At 48.9% G+C, this 18,076-nt stretch overlaps 1 protein-coding gene across 1 annotated transcript in view; it reads left to right on the top strand.

The window, feature by feature from the left end:
- The window catches only part of TRPM8 (transient receptor potential cation channel subfamily M member 8), a 90,008-nt gene extending 76,815 nt beyond the window's left edge, over positions 1-13,193 (top strand). Inside the window, exon 25 of the mRNA XM_075528994.1 lies at positions 10,943-13,193. The gene's annotated coding sequence lies outside the window, so the exon portion shown is untranslated. The remainder of the gene's footprint in view (positions 1-10,942) is intronic.
- Positions 13,194-18,076: the final 4,883 nt, after the last annotated feature.

The following is an 18,076-nucleotide window of genomic DNA, read 5'->3' as shown; positions in this document are numbered from 1 at the left end:
AACAAGTCAGCCAGTATAGCACAGACAGAACACACAACATTCCTCTAGTTCTTTAATGCTTCCTCCCCCATCCCTACCTCCTCACCCCACCCCCATGATGACCCTAATTCTACCCTATAAACCTGGCCAGAACGGAGCATGTACACTGGTACAGATAGATAAGAGTTCTCAACATACAGAATCGAGGACAGATAAACACCTCAGGAACAATAATGGGAGACAATAATGGGAGGAGCAATACCATGAGGGTAGGCAGAAGGTGGGAGGGGGGAGGGGAAGAAAGGGAGAAGTGATCACAATGACTAACTTATAAGCCCCACTCTCCACCCCCAAGAGAGAAAATAACAGAAACATGGGTGAAGGGAGAGAGCAGATGGTGTAAGATATGAAAATAACAATAACTTATGATTTATCAAGTGTTCATGAGGCGGGGAGGAAGAGGAGCTGATACCAAAGGCGCAAGTAAAAGAAAATGCTTTGAAAATTATGATGGCAACATATGCACAAATGTGATTGACACAATTGATGTATGGATTGTTACATGAGCTGTAAGAGCCCCCAATAAAATGATTTTTTAAATGCAAGAAGATAATAATAATATAAAAATAAAGAGTAAGAAAGAAAAGACTACTATCAATATTTTAAAAGCTAAAAGAAATTTTTCATGGAACAGTGAGAAATATTTGAACATAGAGCAAATTCAGGTTAGATCAAGGGGAAGGTCAACTCACCTAGTATCATATTTTACCATGGTTCCATCCACCATAATCAAGTTTACAGAATCTGTCGATAGTGAAGCTGTTCAAGTCCCTCGCCTATGGCTTTAGGGGATCTGCCAGTGACTTAATCTGACTAGACACTCTACAGATAGATCTCCCAATGTCCTCCATAGCCTTCTTCTACAAATATGGTGTTCACAATTTAAGCTCTGAAACGTCTCCTTTCATCATATTTAGATTTTGTTTTTGTCATCTTTGGGTAACGCAGGCTTCTGTCCTTTTCCAATGTAGACTTAGTTGACACCTCACTTGGAATGACTGCTTGTTTAAAAACAAGACTTTACAGCCCAGACACTATTCCAGTTGACAGCTGGGGGCTATCTGCTGTATTTACCACACTTTGCCTTAGCACTTCTTATCTTTTTTTTTTTTTTTTCTTTTACATTTTATTAGGGACTCCAACAACTCTTACCACAATCCATACATATACATACATCAATTGTACAAAGCACACCCATACACTCCCTGTCCCAATCACTCTCAAGGCATTTGCTCTTCACCTAAGCCCCTTGCATCAGGTCCTCCTTTTTTCCCCCCCCTCCCTCCCTTTTCCCCCCTCCCACATATGCCCTTGGTAATTTATACCTCGTTATTTTGTCATATCTTGCCCTATTCGGGGTCTCCCTTCCCCCCTTCTCTGCTGTCCCTCTCCCAGGGAAGAGGTCACATGTGGCTCCTTGTAATCAGTTTCCCCTTTCCAACCCACTCACCCTCCACTCTCCCAGCATCGTCCCTCACTCCCTTGGTCCTGGAGGTATCATCCACCCTGGATTCCCTGTATCTCCAACCCTCCTATGTACCAGTGTACAGCCTCCGTCCCATCCAGCCCTGCAAGGTAGAATTCGGATCATGGTAGTTGGGGGGAGGAAGCATCCAGGATCTGGGGGAAAGCTGTGTTCTTCATCGATACTACCTCACACCCTAATTAACCCATCTCCTCTCCTAAGCCCCTCTATGAGGGGATCTCCATTGGCTGACACTTGGGCCTTGGGTCTCCACTCTGCACTTCCCCCTTCATTTAATATAATATATATATACACATACATATATACATATACACATAAATACACATACATACACACACTTATATTTTTTTTTTTTGCATGATGCCTTATATCTGGTCCCTTGGGCACCTCGTGATCGCACTGGCCGGTGTGCTTCTTCCATGTGGGCTTATTTGTTTCTGAGCGAGATGGCCGCTTGTTCACCTTCAAGCCTTTAAGACCCCAGACACTATCTCTTTTGATAGCCGGGCACCATCAGCTTTCCTCACCACACTTGCTCATGCACCCATTTGTCTTCAGCGATCCTATCATGGAGGTGTGCAGTCAATGATATGATTTTTTGTTCTTTGATGCCTGGTAACTGATCCCTTTGGGACCACTCGATCACACAGGCTGGTGTGTTCTTCCATGTGGACTTTGTTGCTTCTGAGCTAGATGGCCGCTTGTTTATCTTCAAGCCTTTAAGACCCCAGTCACTATCTCTTTTGATAGCCGGGCACCATCAGCTTTCTTCACCACATTTACTTGTTCACCCATGTAGGCTCCAGCTGTTGTGTCGGGAGAGTGAGCATCATAGAGTTCCAATTTAATAAAAGAAGGTATTCATGCATAGAGGGAGTGTCTGAGTAGAGGCCCAAGGTCCTTCCGCCACCTTAATACTTGATCTATAAATATAGACACAAAGATCTATTTCCCCAACCTCCTATATATATTTGCATGTACATGTCTTTGTCTAGACCTCCATGAATGCCCTTTGACTCCTAGCTCTTTCCTCCATCTCCCTTGACCTTCCTCCTGCCCTACTACCATGCTTCATTGCCACCTGGGCTAGAGTATACCTCTTCTCTAATCAACCTTACCCTTGATCATTTCCCCCCAGGCCTGCCACTCCCCCTTCTCTACCCTTTGGGGTCCCATGTTTTTCCCTTGTCCCTGGGTTTGTTAACACCACTTCCTTACCCCCCCTACCCCCCACCCCAAGTCCCCCCGGAACTGTCGGTCCCGTTGTTTTTCCTCCCGATAGTTCATCCAGCCTGTCCTATTCAGACAGACCTGTGGAGTCACTAACATGCACGAAAACTAGACAGAGGAACACAAAACAACAGTATATAACCGGACAACAAAACAACCAAAACAAACCACTGAAAAAGAACAGAACAAAACAGTTCACAAGAGAAAAGCTTGTAGTTAGTTCAGGGATCTTTGCTGGCCCTTAGGAGCGTTTTCCAGACCAGTCTGTTGGGGCACCACGCCCTGGCCCCAAAGTCCACTTTCAGCATTCCCTGGGGACCTTGCCACTCCATTCCCTTGCTGTTCCGCTGCACTCCCCCAGTGCATTGCCTCGGTGTGGTGGGATCAGGTCGGGTGCAATTCCCACACTGTGTCTCCGGTGCTGTCCCCTGTATCGCCCTTAGTCACTGAGGGGCATCATGTCTCATAGTAGGGCCAGCCATGTTGTTCTCTCTGTGGACTGGCTGCTCTACTCAGGAACATCATCATCACGGCCTGGTGGGCCAGGCTGTGCTCCACTCTCTCCTCCTGCCCCTTCATCTGCTCCCGTGTGCTCTGGTCAAATATGACCATCTCCCATAGCTGCAGGGTCAATGTCGTCCTTTGGAACAAGTTCTTTTCGGGGGAGGGGCAGGAATCCACTTAATTTATGGTGCTGGGGCCTGCCTCCCAGACCTCTCCACCGGTTCCGTCCTCCACGCCGGGATAATGCATTCACACCTTGCGACACTGGGTTGAAGTCTGGTCCCACTTTCCCTGTGGAGATATAAACAATACCCTCCCCTTGGGTGGATTAATGCCCCATTTCTGTCATGCTGATTGTACTTACCTCAGGGGACTCATGTTGTACCTGTCCCTTTGGGACTGGCTTACCTCGCTTAGCATAATTCCTTCCAGCTCTTCCCATGAAATAACGTGTTTCATGTGCTCATCGGTGCTTTTCAATGCTGCATAATACTCCATTGTGTGTATGTGCCAAAGTTTGCTAATCCACTCGTCTATCGATGGAAACTTAGGCTGTTTCCAAGTCTTTGCTATTGTGAATTGTGCCGCAATAAACATTGGAGCGCATATGACTGGTCGTGTTTTATTTGCTGCTTCAACCGGGTATATGCCCAGTAGAGGGATGGCTGGGTCGTAAGGTAGATCGATTTCCATTTTCTTTAGGTATCGCCAGATTGCTTTCCACAGTGTCTGTACAAATCTGCACGACCACCAGCAGTGGAGGAGGGTTCCTATTTCACCACAGCCCCTCCAACACTTGTTGCTCTCTGATTTACTGATCTGGGCTAGCCTCAGGGGTGTTAGGTGGTATCTCATGGTTGTTTTGATTTGCATTTCTCTTATGGCAAGGGACTTGGAGCACTTTCTCATATATTTATTGGCCATATTGATCTCCTCTCTAGTGAAAGTTCTTCTCATTTCTTTTGCCCACTTCCTTAGGGGGTTAACTGTTTTCCTCTTTTTGCAGGTCATGATGGTGTTGTAGATTTTAGTAATGAGCCCTTTGTCTGACGTGTCATTACTAAAAATCTTCTCCCAGTCTGTGGGTTGCCTTGTCACCCTCTTGGCAAAGTCTTTCGAGGTGCACAGGTGTTTTATTCTTATTAGATCCCATTTGTCGATTTCCAGATCACCTGTGTGTGTCCCCTTCCCTGTTGCAGTGAGCCTATGTGCTCCCTGGGCCAGTGCTCTGAGATTGGTCCCAATTCCTTCCTTAATGGTCCTGATGGTTTGGGGTTTGACTTCTAGATCTGTGATCCACCTTGAGTGTATTCTTGTGCATGGGGTGAGGTAGACGTCTTGTTTCAACTTTCTACATGTGGATATCCATTGTTTCCAGCACCACTTATTAAAGAGGGCATCTGCTTCCCACTTGACGTTTTTGGGGCCCTTGTCGAAGATCAGTTGTCTATATGCTGATGATTTTACTCCTGGGCTTTCTATTCTTTTCCACTGGTCTGAGTGTCTATCATTGTGCCAGTACCATGCTGTTTTGACCACTGTAGCTGTGTAGTAGGCATTAAAATCAGGCAGGGCGAGTCCTCCAATTGTGTCCTTCTTCTTGAGGAGTTCTCTGCTAATTCTGGGTTTCTTCCCTCTCCATATGAAGTTGGTGGTCAGTTTTTCCAATTCTTTGAAGAAGGTTGATGGTAATTGGATTGGTATAGCATTGAACTTGTAGAGTGCTTTAGGAAGAACTGTCATCTTTACTATGTTCAGCCTACCTAACCATGAGCAGGGGAGCTTCATCCATTTGTGAAGGTCACTTTTGGTTTCCTGTAATAGGGTTTTATAATTATGCTTATATAGGTCTTTAGTATTTTTTGTTAAGTATATTCCTAGGTATTTCAGTTTGTTCTTGGCTACTGTGAAGGGTACTTCCCTCTTAATCGCCTCTTCCATGGCCCTGTCCGATGTGTATAGAAACCCTACCGACTTCTGTTTATTGATCTTGTATCCTGCTACTCTTCCGTATTCCTCTATTGCTGTAAGTATTCCAACTGTGGAGTTTTGGGGGTCTTCAATGTATAGGATCATGTCATCTGCAAATAACGATAGTTTCACCTCCTCCTCTCCCAACTGGATCCCTTTGATGTCCTTCCGCTGTCTTATGTTGTTAGCCAGAACCTCCAAAACGATATTGAATAGAAGAGGGGACAGGGGGCATCCTTGTCTTGTACCCTTTTTCAGTGGTATTGTTCTTGTCTTTTCTCCATTGACTATGATGTTGGCTGTTGGTCTTTCATAGATAGCTTGTATGAGCTTGAGGAACTTACCTTCCAATCCTATCTTCATGAGTGTTTTGATTAGGAATGGATGCTGGATGTTGTCAAATGCTTTTTCTGCATCTATGGATATTATCATATGGTTTTTATCCTTTTTCTTCTCGATGTGGTGAATGATATTGATGGATTTTCGGATGTTAAACCATCCCTGCATCGCTGGGATGAATCCTACTTGGTCGTGGTGAATGATATGCTTGATGTTCCTTTGTATTCTATTGGCCAATATTTTGTTAAGGATTTTTGCATCTATGTTCATTAGAGATATTGGTCTATAATTCTCTACGCTTGTGGGGTCTTTTCCCTGTTTGGGTATCAAAGTAATGCTGGCTTCGTAAAATGAGTTTGGGAGCTTGCCGTTCTTTTCTATGTTATGGAATACTTTGTGGAGGATCGGTGTCAGCTCTTCCCTGAATGTTTGGTAAAATTCTGCTGTGTAGCCATCTGGCCCTGGGGCCTTTTTCCTTGGTAGGTTTTTGATGACACTCTCTATTTCTTCCTTCGCTATGGGTTTGTTGAGGTTCTTGATCTCTGTCTCAGATAATCTAGGGATAGATTGTTTTTCTAAATATTTATCCATGTCTTCCAGGTTTCTGAATTCATTAGAATACAAACCTTCATAGTACTTTGTGATTATCCTTTTTATCTCATTGGGGTCTGTTGTTATTGCCCCCGATTCATCCCTCATCCTGGCTATTGATGATTGTTCCTTTCTATCTTTGGTAAGCTTTGCCAGGGGAGTGTCAATTTTATTAATTCTTTCATAAAACCAGCTTCTAGTTGCGTTAATCCTTTGCATTGTTCTTTTGTCTTCCCACTGGTTTAACTCCGCCCTGATTTTTATTATTTCTTTTCTCTTGCTATTGGAGGGGTAGTTCTGTTGACTCTGTTCTAGTTGTTGGAGGTTTTGTGTTAACATATCTGTCATACGCCTTTCTTCTTTTTTCATGTATGCATTCAGTGATATCAAGCTACCTCTGATAACTGCCTTTGCAGTGTCCCATAAGTTTTGATATGTTGTATGCTCGTTCTCATTAGTTTCTAGAAATTTCCTGATATCCTCTCTGATCTGGACCTTAACCCATTCATGTCGCAGGAGATCGTTGTTTATTCTCCAATTGGTGGCCCTTGCTTTTCTGGGTGCCCTTCTATTAATCTCCAGCTTTATGGCATGGTGGTCTGAGAAAGACGTCTGGATAATATCTATGTGTTTGAATTTACTCTGGCTGGCCTTGTGCCCCAGCATGTGATCTATTCTTGAGAAAGATCCGTGTGGATTGGAGAAGAATGTGAAACCTTTTGCTTTTGGATGAAAGGCTCTATAGATGTCTATCAGGCCCTGTTGCCTAATTACATTGTTTAGCTCTCTGGCCTCTTTGCTGAGCTTCTTTCCCTGTGACCTGTCTTTCTCTGATAGTGGAGTGTTGAAGTCCCCCACTATTATTGTTGTTTCCGTGATTTCTTCTGTCATTTTTTTAATAGTTTGTTTGACGAAATTTGCCGCACCATTATTAGGTGCGTAAATATTCAGTATGCTTATTGCTTCCTGGTTTACTGAGCCTTTGAGCATTATGTAATGTCCCTCTTTGTCTCTTTTTATGTTTTGGATCTTGAGATCCATTTTGTCGGAGATTAAGATAGCCACTCCTGCCTTCTTGGAGTTACCATTTGCTTGGTAAACTTTCTGCCAGCCCTTTATTCTCAGCATATGCTTGTCTGCTTGCTTAAGGTGTGTCTCTTGCAGGCAGCAGATTGATGGGTTATGTTTTCTAATCCAATCCTCCAGCCTCTTTCTTTTAACATATGAATTGAGCCCATTTGTATTCAAAGTGATTATTACAATCTCTGGCTTCATGGTTGCCATATTCTGTTTTGTGTTTTGGGTCTTTGCCTATCTTCCTTCATATCAGTGTACTGCGTTTGAGTGGAGGGTTTCTATCCTGTCCTCTTTTCCATCTGAGACCGTGTTGTCCTGGTACGTGTTGCTGGCATGTTGGCTTCTAGATGGAGATGGGATATATGGTGGTCTCCTGGAGGTTCTAGTTGGAGCTTGATCTTCTGGCCATAGTGAGTCAGCCAGTATGTTCTGCAGGGTCGGGTGACTTGCAGTATATTTTTTGAGTTCTTCCTTGTCCTGGAAGACCCTTATCTTACCCTCTATCTTAATGGATAACTTGGCAGGGTATAGGATTCTGGGGGAGGCATTTTTATCTTTCAGAATTTGGAAGATGCTGCTCCATTCTCTCCTCCTCTTCATGGTTTCAGCTGATAAGTCTGAGCATACCCTTACCTGCGCTCCTTTGTATGTGACTGTCTTCCTTTCTCTTGATGCTCGTAGAATTTTCTCTTTTTCCTCTAAGTTGGATAATTTTACAATTATATGCCTTGGCGTGTTCTTCTTGGTGTTTAGCTTAGCCGGCGTCCTCTCTGCTTCCTGTATGAGAGTCGGATTCTCCTTTGTTAGGTTGGGGAAATTTTCTTCCAGGAATTCCTTTGCTATCTTGGCGGTCGATTTGTGTGTTATGTTGTGTTCCGGTAGACCAATTATTCGAATATTATTCCTCTTCATAGCATCTGTCATTGATCTCAGGCTGTCTTCTGTTTCTTTAATTTTCCTATCTGATTGTTTTTCTCGCTTGCTTCGTTTGTTTTGAGCGTCCTCGAGTTCACTGATACGGTTCTCAGCCTCCTCAAGCCTAGATATAGCTTCTGTGACCTTTTGTGTGGCCTCTGCTACCTCCTCTGTTAGTTTCTGCAGTTCCTTTTGGTGGATAGTATTCATCCCCTCTATTGTGGACTTCATCCCCTCTATTGTGCATTTCATCCCTTCTATCGTTGCATCCTTATTTTGGTTTTCTTCTCTTAGCTCCTGTATTACTGCAAGCAGAGTTCTGAAGATTTCCTTTTGTGGCTGATCTATATCTGTTTCTTCTATGAGTGACGTTAGGTCTGTTAAAGTGCCTCGTTTTTCTGATTTTTTTGTTGGGAGTGATGTGGTCTGTTGATTTTTCCTTGATCCTTTAATAGGCCCCATGCTTCTGGGAGACAGGAGTAACCTTATTGTGTGGAGGCTCAGGCCACTGTGCCGTCTCCTGGGGTGGCTGGGGCGGGCTGCGGCAGGCTTAGGGCTGGCACTGGGGACCCAACAGGGCCCCAGGTGGTGAGAGCTGGCTGGAGCTCACTGAGGGCTCCTCAGGGACTGCAAAGCCTAGACTGCAGGTGGAGTGTTTGATCTGCCCGGGCTGGACACTGCAGGGAACAATGGTGTTCGCTCTCCGCCCTTTTGGCGCGAAACCGCAGGGGGTAATGGCGCCGGCAAAGGAGGCTTGGCGCGAAACCGCAGGGGGCAATGGCGCCCTTCCTCTGCTCAGGCTCAGAGTCGCGGCCGCCGGGGTCCCCGCAGCACCCTGGGGAGAGCACCTACTCTTGTGCCTTGCGCAGGGGGGGGCCCTTGGTGGGCAGACTCAGCAGCGCGGGGCGCGGCGCTCCGCGGAAGCTCAGGGTCCGGGACAGGCGCGGGTTGGGCTATGGCTCCTGTTGGCGGGAAGTGCTCAGCGCAGGGTCCCGGCCAGGAGTGGAGCTGGCACTAGGCTGCCAGGGGCTGGCGGGGGCGGGCGGGGGTGGGAGGCCAGCGCACGGAGGGCAGGTGGAGAGGTCCGCGGCAGCGGTGCGGGTGGATGGTCCCCCGTGGGGGTCGCCAGACAACCCGCGGGTCCGCTCCCCTGAGCTTGGATGAATGGAGGGAGGGACGTGGGCCCGAGGGCAGATCGCTGCCCTGCGGGGAGAGGGGAACTGCGGGAGAGGAAAGCTTCTCTCCCAGTGGAGATCCGCGTATGGGGAGTGGGGAGTGGGCCGCTGGAGTAGGCAGGGCAGGCAAGTGGCTCTGGGCTGGCGTCCGTTTGGGGATGGAGCCTAAGCCGGTCGCCAGTGAGCTCACAGCAGCTTAGTGGCCAGAGATGTCCCACTAGTCCGGTCCTCATTGACCTAGACCCCTGCTCCGGACAAATACGTGGGGTAGGACTGGGGTGCTGTCCCAGGGGGATATTTCACTCACCAGACTCTTACTATTCAGCTACCTGGTCGCCAATCCCGCTTTGTTTGGAGGAGCTCTCAGAGTATGCGGGTGTCCCTGTCGGCCATCTTCCCCCTCCTCTCTGTTTCTGTTTTTTAAAGCAGCAGCTCATTTGCAGAACAAACATGACATGCAATTAACCGGCCACATGCAGCCTAAGGCTTTGAGACATCAACTTGTGATCGCTTTAATTATGTTTACTCATTACCTTCCCAGCTCCTGAAGCCATGCTAAACGCATTATTAGTGACAGGTAGAGCTCAAGAAAGGAGCCCTGGTGGGGAGTGTTTACACACTGGGCTGCTAACCGCAAGGTCAGCAGTTCTATACCACCCTTCACTCCTTGGGAGAGAGATGAGGTTTTCTGCTTCCGTAAAGAGTTACGGTCTCAGAAACTCACAGGGCAGTTCTGTCTGGCTCTCTAAGGTCTCTGGGAGTTGGAACTGACTCAATGGGAGCGAGTTTGAGAGTCAGCGAAATAGTCATGGCTATTCTGGTTGATAAGACTTTTTGAGAGAGTCGGTTACAAAGAATGGAAATGTAATTCCTTCTGGACTTTCTTCCCCTCCCTTCCTCCTTCCCCTTCTGATGCATCTTCAAAGGCCCTATTTCCAAGCAAGGCCATGTTCATAGATATCAGGGGTTCGGACTTCGTCATACCTTCCTTAGGGTCATAACCCCAACCATGCTCTCCCTGCTGTGAGTCACTCTCCAGTAGAGGAGGTGCCACTCATGGCGGCCTCATGAGGGAAGTGTAGAACAGCTCCCTAGGGTTTCCTTGGCTGCCATTTTCCTGGAAGTAGCTCGCCAGGCCTCTTCTTCCAGTCCTGGGTGGATGCGAACCTCCAACAATCCATCCAGTGCAAGCCACTGGAGCTATCTCATCCCCCCACGACAGTCCATCGACTGTACTTTAGTGACAGAATTTGGAGTGGACCTTTGGAGCAGCAACATAAAGCTGTATTTGGAGAGAGCGTTGCGGGGTGGCCTTTATGCTGAGCTCAGTCTCGTCTCTGTGCAGAACGCGCTGAGCAAATGAAACGCTTGGACACAGGGTGCGTCAGTTACTTGGAATGAGTCGAACTTGGCCATTCACCCTTAGTCATGCATTCACCCTCGTGAGAATGCAGATCCGTCAGGGCAGTCAATGAAAGGCTCACAAGGAAGCCTCTCATGGTTCGGAGTCTTTTTGGACCATGTACTTACTACCAGTATATTTTGAAGCACACCGTACCTGGAGGGTGGAATGGGGGAATTTCCGCTGACCCATATGCATTCTTTGCATTTACAGGCAGATCATCCGAGCTGCCCCAGCTGAGAAGGTGTAAGGACTGCTGATGTTGTGACCAACGAGGGAGAACTTTCCAGGCCTCTGGGCGCACATGGTGCAGGGCTTTCTAAGTCACCCTGGTGTGTTGAAGGTTGAGAATAAGACAATGGTGGATTTCACACGAGAAGCTGGCTGTCAAGGAACGGTGTTTCCTGTACCGCGTTCCCTTCTGCATCTCAGCGTCCACTACTCGCTGCTGAGACTTTTAAAGTGGGTTCCTGCATCTTCCCTCGACCTTGGATTTATTTTGACCCAGGGATATTGGAGGACAAGATCTCACCTGGCACTTGCCTGGTGACACTTGCCCTCCTGCATGATTCTGTTCATTTCCTCCTGACGGCCCACTCCTGTCCTTTCTGCATCGGTCGATTCCGGAGTCGCCATCTTGCTCAAAGTTTCCCAGATCGGTCCCAGATTTGAACTTTTAACGATGTTTCTCACCCATCGAGGACAGTGACGAGGCTGCGGTCCTTGGAGTGCCACCAGGGACGTCCCCTGAAGAAAGCTTTCCCATTCCGATCAATGTGAACTCCCCCCAACCAAAAAAAAAAAGATGGTCCCAAGGTGCCACTGAGTTTACCATCATTGGGTGCTCCTGTTCCTCCTTAACTTCCTATGAAACCCAGTAAAGATGGGTAGGCTAGAAAATGTAGTAGAAAAACTGCAAATAATCCTAATACCTAAATATACTCCTCAGTAATATTTCATGATGTATTTTACAAGTCTGTTTTTTTTCTTTTCAATTTCTATGCACGTTCTATGTCTCCTTCATAAATGTGCATCATGTCATACTACAGGCACAGTTTTGTATGGGTTTTTTCACTTATGATTTCAGCAAAGATGTGTCCTTGGTATCCACAGCCTTCGGAACGCTTGTGTTAATCACCGCATAATATCCAATATTTACTGATCTCCATACTGTTGGTCTTTGAAGGCTGTTTCCGGTTGGCCCTCGGGATTAGCATCTTCCTATTCCTTGTGCATGAGGTTTACCTGCATTTGGGACAATTTCCCATGTTTGGACAACCAGGAACCGCTATTGATTATCAAACCGATAAGATTTTTCATCACTGTATAGCTAGTAGGCATTATGAACTTAGGTATGAGCTATTAGGAATCTAGGACCATTCAGTGGCATATATGTACTCCTGTTTAGAAGGAAGCCTGTGTGCATATGTAAGTGTGGTGGATGGTGAAGGCGATGGGTGTCATTGGCTTGGGATGGAGAGGGTGACTCCTGAGCGTTTATGGACCCAGCTTTCTCTGGGACTGGTGGTTTCTGGGCTCAAAGGAGACATGCAAGAAGCCCATAAGATGAGTTAAGAGTCCTTTTTGACTTCGAATGAACTGTAAACTCAAGAATCAAGAAGGTAAACTTTGGAGGGAGCGGCGAGACCACCTGGTTAGTAAAACTATGGAAACATTGAGCCTGACAATGTTTGGTCTCCTTTCCTCTGGGCCCTCGCCGAGATGACCATGGAAGGACATTCCTGTCGGAGTGGCTCAGGATAAAGTCTGTGTTTTCACGTGGACCCTGATGGCATCCAGAAATAGAGCCTCTTTCAACAGGCACCATTGCTTCTCCGTTTTAGGTGCTGAGAGCAGATGAGACTACATTTACATGACAATGATCGCCAATGAAAGGGATGCTCAGCATCTTCCGCCTGCTGCCAGAGTGGGTTTCTTCCATTTCACCATGGCAACCCCAGCATCCACCTTTCCCCAGCCACCAAGAGCTTCCTGTCATGCTCAGGAGCATTGGAAGAAATCAAAGAGGGGGGCCATCAAGCAGCCCAGGATGAAACAACAGTCCCAACCTCCTGTCAACTAGGGAATTTGAATAAGATCAGAACGTTCCATCAGAAACTTCCCAGAAGGCATAGCCCAGGGTCCCCTCTTTAGTGAGTTTGTCTGTTGGTTCACATGCCCACCTCTGGTGTCTCTGCTAGCTCAAGGAATGGGCATCGGCACACACCTGCACCAGCCACGAGAGACCCAGGTGTGGCACGGGGTGCACAACACAAGAATGACCTGCTCGGCACGTCTGGGGGATGTTTCCGCACGTTTGCGCTGCGTGGTTCTTTTGCTCGCAGGAAGGCCTTGTTAGCAGAGTTGGTGAGAATAGTATAGCTAATCGCCCGTGCCCCTCACAACCACTGGTAACCCTGCCCTCAGTTCAACCGAGCGCGTCGACGGAGGAAGCAGCAGAGGAACGGGCATGCATTGCTTTTTGCTATTCTGTTGAATGAAATAAATAAAGTTTCTTCATTCCGTGAGATTCCTTTTCCTGGGCGTTTGGTTTGCAGGGCTGAGTGCTGGCTGTGTGGGGCAGAGGACTGGAAGGTTCTGGTTGCATGCTCGCAGGAGATGGTCCACACTGGCTCTAGGCTTGTCAGGGTGGTCATAGTTGGATTCTTTGGCCCACCTCTGGGCCCCCATCCCCAATAGGCACCCCTCTGTAACCTGAGGGTCTCCCAGCTACTCTGACTCGCAGCCACCCCCGCACGTCACCCTGCTCAGTTGCGAAGCAGATGATTCCAACTCGTGGCAGACGCCACTGTGTCGGGGGAGAACTGTGCCCCATGATGTCAAGGCTGTGGCTTTTCGAGCATGGACTTCCAGGCCTTTCTTGTGATGCATCTCTGGGTGGATGCCACCTTTAGGTTCGCAGATGGTCGTGTTAACTTTTCTCAACATCACTCACGTGCCTGGTCATTTCTCAAGTTATGGGGTTACAGCTGCATGAGCTCTGTGCTGGGCTTCAGTCCAGGGGGACCTGTGGGACCAGGATGCCTGTGTGGGAGGAACGATTCTCTCATCCTCTCTAGCCACACACCTCCTGGGGAAGAACTGGGGGAAAGCAGCCCCCATGCCCTCTCCTGCCTGTTGCTGGTTTGTTGTCATGGAGACAGCGCCATCTGCCTCTAGCTCAGAGAGCAGGCTCAGAGGTGAGGGCCGAGGGCCCCGTGGGGACTGGATACCAGAGACAGACACTCATTCCCACCCCTGCTCCGCTCCAGCTGAGGGGCTCGCCTTCATCCCCCCACACATGGAATTCTTCAGCGAAGCAGTCATGCGAGGGAGGCCAGTTCTCTGCCTCGCCCACAGGCTGGCTTTTCGGAGCCACTGTCGGTTTAGGAAGGAGTCCTAGCGGTTACGTGCTGCTAAAGGTGGAGATGGCCCTTAGAGCCTACCGGCTGGTCCCTGGGGAAGACAAGGCAGTCTGTTTCCACAAGGAGTTCCAGCCTTGGAAACCCGGGCTGCTGTGTCCCATATGGATACGCTGGGTTGGAAGTGACTCATGGGCAGTGGGTTGTTTGGTTGGATTATTTGGGGCTCTAGCTGGGGCTTCAGGGGCTGCACCCACACCTTGGCAGCCTTGGTGCTACACAACCAGTCTCTGGTTTCCCCAGTGAAGGCTGGTTTGGCAGAAGAAGACCCCTTCTAGTCACGTGACCGGCCACTGTTCTGCCTGCTGCAAGCGTGTCGTTGGCGATGTGCTGCTGTGAGCTGCATGAAGGCGGAGTCGACCCTCGGACTCGTGGCGAGCCCATGCCCAGCAGAACTACGGCTTCCCCTCGTATCAGCTCCTTGATTGGCTGTGCCTTGGACTGTGGCGACCCGTCGGGTTTCCATTCGCTGGGTTGGGCAAGTCCAGCACCAACTGGCTCTTTTGGGGAAGTCAATGGTACACTACCGTCTGTTAAACATACGTAAACCAAACCAAACTCTAACAAACCACTACCGTCAAGTCTCTTCTGATGCATAGGGACCCTAAAGGACAGAGTAGAACCGTCCTACAGGAGTGCCACCACCATCTAGGGGGCAGACAGCCCTATCTATCCCTCCAGAGTTGCTGCCGCCCCGGCAGGGACCCTTGCTAGACAGGACTCACCCCCGTTAAGCACCGCTACCCCTGCCCCCGAGTCCATTTGAGGATGACGTCTGATTCATAAACTTGACGGCAGCCCTCGTAGCCTCTCGACGTGGTCAGTGTGTAGGGATCTGTCCCCCCTACTTGGCTAGGAGCTCTTGCTGGAGAAAATGCTAGTCTTCTTCACCCATTCACGGACTCCTGTGTGCACAGCCTGACGTTCACCCCGTCCACAAGGATCGTACAATCTGCAGAGGAAGACAGAGCAAAGGAAGTGTGTTTGCACTGCGTGGCTGGTGATGGGGGGACTCTGGTGTCGGGCTCCAGGTGAGCAGGTAAAGGGCCGCCCAGCTTGCTCCTCAGTGGGAGGCAGGAGGTATCTGGGAACAGGCTGAGGGACAGGTGGGATTCATCAGGGAACAGTGTTTGGGGCAGAGGAACGAGCAGACTCCATGCTTAAGCATCTGCTTGCTGCTCTGTATTAGTTGTCTCCTTCAGAGACAGGTTGACGTGTTAGGCCTGGGTACGACTGGGGAGCATGGCCTTCCTTAGAATAGGGTTTCTGCAGAAGTAAGTTGTTCAGTCTACATGGGTCACACAGGAGTAGGCTTTGTCCTGATCCAATAGGATTGGTGTCCTTAGGAGAAAAAGGAAGAGAAACAGAGGGATGATGGCCAGAGCCTGGAGTGAGGTTCCGGAAAGCTAAGGAATGCTTGGACCACCAGAAGCTGACAGAAGAAAGTGGTAGCCTCCCCTTGAGCCTTCGGAGAAAGCACAGCAGAGTTCTTGATTCAGCGCCTCCAGGGCTGAGAGAGTGTGGCTCTCCCAAGTCTGAAGCCACCAAGTTGAAGGCACTTTGTCATGGCAGCCCTAGAGGATCACATCGTGACTCTGAAATAGGACCAGACCCAGCCCGTGGCGCCCACACCAAGAGGCGGCCATTGCATCTGGAGATCAGTTGTTGGTATTATTGGTCCCGTCCATTTGGACTCAGAGCAATGCGTGCGGTAAAGTAGGACGGCTTCCCAGTGTTTCCCAGGCTGCAGGTGCGCCTGACCCCAGCCAGGGCACTTTCAATCGTCCCCTGTGCCCTCGAAAGCCGGGTATGGGATAGGGAAGGCAGGGGAAGGATGGATTCGCTTGACTGAGGGTGCTAGTGCCCTGAACAAACACATCTGCAAAGCCGGAATGCTCCTCAGACTCCAGGATGCTGAGCCTTAGTCTCATGTACTTTGAACAAGTGATCAGACAAGAATGGTCCCCGGGAAAGGACCTCGTGCTTGCTTCAGGAGAGGGCCAGTGAAAAAGAGGAAGCTCTTTGAGGAGAGCGACTGATAGATCCAGTGGCTGCATCTGTGGACCCAACAACAGTGGTGAGGAAGGTGGAGGACAGGGCAGTGTTTCGCTCTGTCAGACATAGGATTGCTGTGAGTCGGAGCTAACTCGCCTGCATCTGAAACAGCAACGGCAGGTGCACCCGGCCCATGTCGTGGTGTTTTCAGTCCCCTCATTTGCATGGAAATCTGGACCATGAATAAGGAAGACTGAGGATGAACGAAGGCCTTTGAATGATGGTCCTGGACTTTAAATAGGTCCTGGACTCCAGAGGTCTGAATACATCTGTCTGGAGGAGTACAGCCAGAGTGATCCTTGGAAGCAAGGGGGGTGAGATTTTTCTCTGACACTTTGAACATGTCAGCGGGAGGGACGGATCCCTGGAGGAGAGCGTCGTGCTTGGTAGAGGGTCCAAGCAAAGGAGGAGGACGGACCCTCAATGAGATGGAGGGACACCGGGACCGCAACAGTGGGTCCCACCATAACAATGGTTGTGAGGGGTGCAGGACCAGGCGGTGGTTTGCTCTTCAGTGTGTGGGCTCACTGTGAGTCAGAGGCTTGACCTCAACCCACAGCAGCCACCTCCGCAGGAGCAGACCGACAGGGTGGGTGCAAACATTCCACCTCTCTGCTGGCAGCTGAGGGCTCAGCTGTTGTGTCCCAGAGCTCCTTCTAGGTCACAGAAGTTCCTAGGAGTCCTGGTGGCATAGTGGTTATGCTTTGGGCTGTGACCTGCAAGGTCAGCAATTTGAAACCACCAGCCACTCTGAGGGGAATGATGGAGTTTTCTACTCCTGTCAAGAGTTTAGTCTCAGAAACTCCCAAAGGGGCGGCTCTATCCTGTCCTGTTAGGTTGCTGTGAGTCAGCTTCCACTCAAAGGCCTGGAGGGCTGCCCTTTGAAACATGGGCTCACCGGGAGCACTGCCTTTTCCAGGGGACCTGGACAGCCTGCAGGCCCCGTGGTGGCACTGCCGTCAGGGAGCTGTACCTCTTGAATAACGATCCAGGCCTGGCCAGGGGACAGGGCAGAGGTGACATAGGGAAGCACACTGTCAACTGTCCTTCCTGCCCCAATGTGCATTCTCACAACACACACACACACACACACACACACACACCTGCTGCCAAGGCTTTGTCTCTTCCCTCTTTTAAAATATCATTTTATTAGGAGCTCTGACAGATAGTATAATGACCCACAATTCCGTCAGATCAAGCATAGGTGTACCAAGCTGATACCGTCATTTTCAAGACATGTTCTTTCTGCTCGAGCTCTTTGGTAAAGGCTCCTCTTTACCCCCGCCCCGCCCCACCCCACCACCCCATGAACCCTTAATATAGTATCTATTATTATCTTTGCTGCACTTTACACCTTCCAACGCATCCATTCACCTACGAGTCTCCTATTCGTTCCCCTCGAGTTGACAAAACGGCAGCCCAGCCCTTTGCTCAGAGCTGGGATAACCTCGCTTCGTTTTGTGTTTTGTTTTAATTAGTGGTTGGGTGAATGGCGTTGGCAATGATTCTGTGGGGGTAAAAGTGAAATTCCACTGCTCATGTTGCTTTATTGCTTTTCAGTAACTCTGAAGGGAAAACAAAACCCTTCGACCCCCCCAGTTCAAACCCTCTAAGTTTGTCTCTGTCTCAACTCACTGCTAAGAGCCAGGTGGCTTCCTCTCATCTTCCTGGTCTTTGGGTGCTGCAAACAGTCACGTTCTCAGCGACTAAACGGAAGGTTGGCAGTTTGAGTCCATTCAGAGGTACCTGGGAAGAAAGGCACTTTCGAAACATCAGCCACTGCACATGTGTGTGCAATGTATTTGTGCTCATGTGAGCAAACCTGCAAGGGTATACCATGCCAGCATGTGTGTGCATGTACACATGTGTA

Source organism: Tenrec ecaudatus, chromosome 13 (genome assembly GCF_050624435.1).
Source record: "Tenrec ecaudatus isolate mTenEca1 chromosome 13, mTenEca1.hap1, whole genome shotgun sequence".
NCBI lineage: Eukaryota > Metazoa > Chordata > Mammalia > Afrosoricida > Tenrecidae > Tenrec > Tenrec ecaudatus.
Note: the sequence above shows the minus strand (reverse complement) of the source record. Positions and strands in the feature narration are given on the sequence as shown.